Genomic DNA, 7,493 nt, shown 5'->3' on the forward strand with positions numbered 1-7,493 from the left:
ACATGCACAGCAGGTCATATCTATGTATTCAATGCATGCACACCGCTGCCCTGGACACAAATTTTGCGCCGCATGCAGAAGTCCTGAGGGGTCCGCGAAGACTCTTGTGGGCTTGACGAAAAGGGCCGAACAAATAATAATTTTCAAATCAAAGTCACAATGCGATCAGCAAATCTCAAATGTAGTAATTTAGGACATCCATCGTGCAGAGTATCTTCGCTCAGAGTTGAAAGTGTCATGGCAACGAACAAATTCATGCAGTCATCGTGGTGCAAAAGGCTTGTGATCATACCTCATGTGGTGATGCTCCATTGTGTGTTTTAAATCTATTACACAGTGAATACTGATCTGAAGCACAAATCAAATAGCAATATCTGTCCATAAAAACTGCAGTTAGATAGTTCCATATTGTTCAGCCTTTCTGGAGAAAAATTTACATCATATAGACCCTCACACATTCACTGAAAATATAACACTGGCCTAATATGGACACAGTACAACTGTGACATTCCTAGTTATATTCCAGCCAAGGACTTTCACTGCATGCTTCTTGTTTGCTTCTTCAATCTGTTGTCAATAAAGAACAAAATGTCACCAAATAACCTCAAACAAAAATGTACAAATCTGTGCCCTACCCGCAACAACTGCACTGGCAGTCACAAGGTCTGCAGCGCAAAGGAAAAAAAACTTTCACATGGTAGCAGTTCCCCACTTTCCCCAGCAACCCAAGATTACATGATATGTTTCATAACAGGGTAATATTTAGAGGAATGATGTGGTTGCCTACAGGAAACGGTCATCTGCAATTATTAGTCTCACTCACACGTACTGCTTACATAAATACTTTCAACTCTTTCTAATCGTGAAAAAGTTTTTTTGCAGAGTTACCAATTTCGGTCTTGCCTCCAAGAACGTATGTCACCTGAACACTGGCCACTATCTTCATGTTTAGTCAACACAAGCTTCAAAGACAGGAAACCTCGCTGTCCATATGCGATTGGTTTTAGGAAAGCCCTGGGGTCTGTAACACAGCAACAGTCAGGAGTGTGGGAATGTGAAGCTTTCTGCAAACAAACTGTAGGATAGCCCTCTCTCTTTCTTCCTCCATTTTTCTCTTCAAGGCCTTGCAGCAATAATCATTGCGGCATCCCATCACTATCATCCCAGTGAACTGAAAATATGCCACTCTTGTCTTGACACTGGCATCATATCTTTGTATTTGTATTCTCTAATCCTCGCTGACTTACAATACCTCAACCAAAAAGACAGAGCAGCATATGTCTCATACATTCAACTGAAGGGTTCAATAACTGGTCAGAGGGATGCATAAAGGGCATTTCGACTCTAAAGAGTTGTAGATAGCATAAAACCTGGAGCTGCTCAGTCTGTAGACGGTGGAAGAGCTGCCAAACAGCGACCTGTTCAATGCCAGAAAAGACCAATCTTTCCAAAACATCTGTGTCTGATTATCATCATTAATTTGTATAGTTAATCAGCTCTACAGCCTAGCTTTTAAAAGACTGTGCAGTGCAGCAAAGGCCACACAGTCTGTAATCATCCGTCTTTTATCATGGAAATTTTTTGTTGCAAAACATTCATCACAGTAGGATGGAAAGTTATCAATCACTGGACCATGACCAGACCAACAGTACTGAGAAAATGAGAAGGTAAATGCCACAAGGGCACAAAAGATTAAAACATTGCCATTTCAGAGCTGAAATCATCGGCCAATCGTCAGAAAATTAATGTGCTAGTATTGCAAAGGGTCTATTTTTAATTTTTTTTCCCAAGTAAACACGTCAAACATTCATACTTTGTAGTACATGAGGATTTTATGCTTTTCCTGGCCTCATAAAAACAAAATATCTTTTAACTTTTGGTCCTTTGATCAGACAAGACTTTCGAAAACGTCACTTTAACCCCTCAGAAACTGAATATTTTTCTAAATTTTGAGATATTTTATCGACTTAACAATTAGTCGAGTCATCAAGAAACTAACACGCAAATGATTTGACAATAAACAATCATTAGCTGCAGTCCTGCTGTATTTGACATCAACTCAAGAGCAACAATTCCCCACATCCAGTACGCAAAAAAACATCAAGCAAACAACATGATGCAAAGTTTTACCATGTTGGGTTTACAGCTATTCAAGGAGAAACTAAAGAGGCTGAACACCAAAAAACAAAGCATCTCCTTTCTGTTGGCTTTACATCACATAAACAAACTAATTTCCAGTGACTGTGATCAACATGTCCTTAACGGATCTGTGCTCTAATGTTGGATCTTACATACTGTACATAGCATATATGGCACTTTATCAGAGACAAAGTTAAAGTCTGTATTCGTACGGAGTAATACCAATCCCAATACATTACAACTAAATATTAAGTATGCTAGGCTGTCAGTACTGACAAAAACCACAATACCAAACTTTAATAAAATCATGTGACATTTCCAGTTGGAAACCTGCAAGTGTTGTTGACTGTACAGACCCCCTTTATCTGTTCTATAAATGTCATCTAAGGTATATTTTTACACACCAGGGGACTTACAATTTACACAATACCACCAGAAAATAACCCCTGTACAACCCATTGCAAATCAATACAACAGGACTGAAATAATCCCTTTTATTATGGAGCTTGTTGTGCTCAGCTTTTGCTGACATCGTGTCAGAGAAATGTTGTCTCCAATTCTATTCACAGAAAGTCGTTTTTCAAGAAATTGAAGTAGTTGTTGTAGTAGCTGAAGATGGAAGTTGACAAGAAAACAGTACAATATGTATTGGCATTGTGTCAACACTTCTGTAGCCTGGCTCTGTGAACGGCAAAAAGAAGTGTACTACTGCAACTGCACTTTTGTAATCTATGTGATTTAAAATGCTTTTACATTTCGCCCCAAGAGTGGTTTGTACAGGTCATAAATCCTAGCTGACACAGTCCTGAAAATACATTAACCAAAATACAAAAGACAACTGACAGAAACATTGTGAACTTTCCTTCCCTCTTATCACATCTCTCATATGGAACTTAAGGACAACTGCTGTAACCTTTCCAATCACAACTAATTTTTCACTTCTAGAGTCCTGTGTTGTTCTTGGAGGCTTAAAGGACAATTTCAGTGTCACACAGTTATACTTCCTTCAAACACTATAAGTTTTAACAACAGTTTTGTTTAGACACAAACCAACATACCAAATCACAACTCAAATCATCCTGCTGTTTAAATTTGTTTTGCTAGTTTGTTTAATCAAATCTTCAGTCTAACTGAGGAAGAGTCTCCACACCTCATGACCACTTCAATCAGTGTTCAGGAACAACAGCAGCATGGAGCAAGCAGCCATCAACAAGAACAAACTCACAACTGGAGGACAAATACAGGAGGGTAACAACCTTTAACAGTCTGTTGGTGTCTTATGGAAAATCAATGTACAGGCTGTGATCACAGCACCGTACAGACAGTCTGAACATTTGGAAATGTGGCATTGATGGGGGCCTGAAAATTATTTTACAAAAGGCAAAACTTCCATGCACTTACAAATATTTAACTTTTTTTTTTTCCTTTTTGGCTTTATTGATAGGTGCAGTGGAGACGGACAGGAAAGGAGGGAGAAGAGTGGGGGGAGGACATGCAGCAAAGGGCTGCAAGCGGGAATCGAACCCAGGCCGCTGTGTTGGGGAGACCCCTGTACATGGGTCGCCCGCTTAACCCATTGAGCTATACGGACGCCACAAAATATTTAACTATAATGGCGTTTTGTGCTTCTAGTAATTGTAATAGAACAATACAATGAAAGGTTTTCAAGCAAGCTATCTGTAATGAGTGGACTTTATCCACAAAAATCTGCTTCAGTATGGACATCAGATTACTACAGTAAACCTAGTAGCACTTTCCATCAGTCAAGTCCTTAGCCTCTATTGTTGCCACATGACAGGAGAACTTTTTCTTACAAACTAGAGAGTTATTAGGTTTGTGAGACACCCTAAATGTAACAGCTTGCACATCACAGCAAATTACAACTCACACACCAATGGGTTCATTCACTATTGTCTGACCAAATTTAATTTCAGTCTATGCTGGTCATCAAATACCTCTATGTTACAGATGTAACCATTTTTAATTCTGGCTATTTCGTGAAGAGTAAACTCAGACCTGAGAAGTCACATGAACACAGCTGAGCCGTTGGTCCATAACCTCATTTAAATGGACTACGGATGTGGCTCTTAGTGAATGTCTGTCATTTGACCCGACCTCACAAACCTCTGCCCTAGCTGAGTTTCATGTGGGCTGGACTCTTTTGTGAACTGTCTTAGACATTAGAGACGGTTACTTCTTTCTCGACTGATAAAACCAGAAAAAGAAATAAGCGAGAATGATGATGTAGAGAAAAGTGAGACTGAAACTCTATTTTGCACTTACATAAAGTAGCGTTGTTCACTTGCTCAGGAGAAATATGTAACAAAAATACACCCACAGATTTGGCTATCCTTCAACATGAAGAAATGGGGTCAAACTTAGGTTAAAAGTGGGTGCGCTCTAATAGTATTCCAGTTATGTATAGCTCATGTAAACACCACATCCTAGTATCAGAAACCTCAATAAGATCTTATCCTTATTTTCAAAAATGTGCTACTTGGAGTGTACAAACAGAAATCTGGACACACTGACCTGAAAATACCTTATCTAAGTTTGTAATCATTATCCATCATGAGCCCAGGTGCACACATACATCAAGTTATGCTGTGTTTACTTAACAAAACCAAAACAAATGACATGATAATGGGGTATGTGATGAAATACAAGTTAAAGTCTGACATCAATAATGCAGAAGATAAACCGTATCGTCACTGTGGTTCAGAATCTGCTGTTGAGGTAACTCAGCAGAAACAGAAATAACACATTCGCTGGACATCAAAGAGTCAAAAATATGCCAGTTCTATAAAAACATTTTGTCCGTGATATTTACAGTTATTCAGTGACTGCAGACTAAACAATAGAAATGCCACCAAAAAGTGGTCATAGAGGTTGAATCAACAACTTTCTCAGGACAAAATAGGAACATAACACTTTTTTTCACAAAGTGGTATTTTGTAGGAATGTTGTATTTGGAGAATTAGGTTTCTCTAGATGTCTGTAATAAACTGGCTGTAAACAGGAGACGGATACTGACTCAGTGTTGCTCAGCTACTGCTTACTTCTCTGAGAATAAAACTGCTACACCTGTGATTTTGCAAAACCAGAGCATGTCCACTGCATCTTCCAAAATCTAAAGTAAACAAACTCCCAACAGTTGTTATCTTATTGTCACACCTGTAACTGACAGGAATGTCTAAATTCAGCTAACTTTATAGAATTGTTACAGATAATGCTTCATGGGGTCTACCAACATTTTGGAAAAGGAATAACTCAACTGCCAAATTAAACCTCCACCTTTCTTCCGTCCATGTGTTATATTTATGTCCTTTCCACGCCATGTGTGAATGGCATGCCGAAATGTTGCCTCAGGTGTGTTTGTCTGTCAGCTGGAAGTGGAGACTGTGTGGCTCAGATACTGAGAGTTTGGCTGCACTTAGATCATACTATTCAGATTTATTTACAGTCTATAAATTTGCCATCCTGATGTCAATACTGTTTACAAAGTTGGTCTGTTCTGTTCAAGACACCCTCCGTATGTCTGTCTGTCCTTGGACGGGGGATCCCTCCTCTGTTGTTCTTGGTCTTTTTACTTTTACTAATCGAGGCTCTGTGATTGGGGGTGTTTAATGCTGTGCACATTGTAGAACTCAAATTTAAACACACTTGATAACTACAATGCATCCATTTCTATATAAAAATGCCTTTACTACGACCATGAAAAATGAAATCCTCACCTCTCAAGTTTGTGAGCTTCGCTTTATCACTATGGTGCATGAGCATCCTCACAATATCTGTACAGATTTTCAGTCATCGAAGTCACAGTAATACCAAAAACTTCAGTAAAAAGCACCGAGTCTTCTCTTAAGAACCAAACAACAGTTAGTTTTTCGACTGAAGCTCTGAGGAGAAACACTTCGCACACTCTGCAGCGTTGGGCTCAGTTTGTGCAGCTTGTTAAAAGGCAAAGTGTTGGCGGGGGAGTTCGCCAAAACAGCCAACAAACTCGAACAAGTTTGATCTGTGCAACGCGCACAGCCACCGGTAGCTAAATCTGCCAACTTTAACTTTTTTAAAGAGCGCTAACATCAACAGAAGTGCGATAAGTTGGCTAGCGTTAGCAATGCTAACAGCTAGCTAACGAGTTAGCTGGCTAATGCTAGGCCTTTTCCAATGCTTCACTACTGCAACATTTCACAGTTGTTTCCTGGCACTTTGCAATTGTATACTGTACTTACCTCGGAAATGTGGAGGTGAACAAAGACAGCGGGCCTTTCCGGCGATTCCTTCAGATCGGGTATCCAAACCGAGATATCCTTTGGAGCTTGAAGAAGCTAATGATGGAGGCTCCGATGAGGTATCTTGGTTTCCCACCAGCAGCAGCAGTCAGTTTGCACCTGACTAACAGCAGCTAGCACGTTAGCACGACCAGCTAACTAGCCTCTACAAGGCAGACTGCAAGTCAAGTTCGTGTAATGTTAGCTGGCTAGTAAAACACAGCTAACGTTAGCTCCTCTGTCAAACTGACAAGTATGTTGGTCGACCCATTGGCTCGGTCCTCTTACTGGGCGACGTATGATGTCCTCCAATCTGTTACACGCGGAAAAACACACCCGCCGAGACCAAGCAGCGTGTCTGTTGTGAGTGATTCGCTGTTCACAAGCTCCTCAACCAGCGACAGGTTTGTTCGTCTCCTGCTCTCCACCGACTGGAGAGAGTGGCTGTCGCAGCATCATGACGACACGTTTTTGTTTGGTCCTGGGCGCTCGAATGGGACGTAATAATAGACTCCCTGGATGATATCCATGTGAAGAAAATACAAGTGGCTCAACCTTACAAACTACAGACATCTTCAGCATGATGAAAATTACGTTAAAAAATTATCACGAAACTTCTGCTACAAAATCACAATTGTAAAATAAATAAATCACCTGTTTTTTTATAATGTTTTTTTTTAAACAAACGTGAAGTAAAAATCTGGTATTACAATAACCAAGTTTGAACCCAATTAATGACTTCAATTAAATGATTAATAAAAATGGACCCTCTTGAAGAAATGCATTATTATTTTTATTTTATTTTATTTTATTTTATTTTATTTTATTTTATTTTATTTTATTTTATTTTATTTTATTTTATTTTATTTTATTTTAGCCTAGCGTCAATTTATAACATACCTTTTTAAAAGGCACCTCACTCTGTGAATAGAATAGAATATATTATATACTTTATTTATTCTTAACAGGAAATAAATTTGTTACAGCAGCATGTTAACATAGACAACCAAGACAACAGACAACAGAGAAGAGAGAATAATATATGTTATTTTTAATGTAATATTATTCATTTGTTAATGT

The 7,493-nt window shown here is 39.0% G+C and overlaps 1 protein-coding gene across 4 annotated transcripts in view; it reads right to left on the reverse strand.

Annotated features, from left to right (window-relative positions):
• Positions 1-6,843, reverse strand: part of fbxw7 (F-box and WD repeat domain containing 7) — a 140,099-nt gene extending 133,256 nt beyond the window's left edge. For 3 of the 4 annotated variants that reach the window (XM_055009772.1, XM_055009770.1, XM_055009769.1), the window contains exon 1: positions 6,375-6,843. The gene's annotated coding sequence lies outside the window, so the exon portion shown is untranslated. The remainder of the gene's footprint in view (positions 1-6,374) is intronic. The other variant, XM_055009773.1, reaches the window with a different exon arrangement.
• Between the last annotated feature and the right edge of the window lie 650 nt (positions 6,844-7,493).

This window comes from Amphiprion ocellaris, chromosome 4 (assembly GCF_022539595.1).
Source record: "Amphiprion ocellaris isolate individual 3 ecotype Okinawa chromosome 4, ASM2253959v1, whole genome shotgun sequence".
Lineage (NCBI taxonomy): Eukaryota > Metazoa > Chordata > Actinopteri > Pomacentridae > Amphiprion > Amphiprion ocellaris.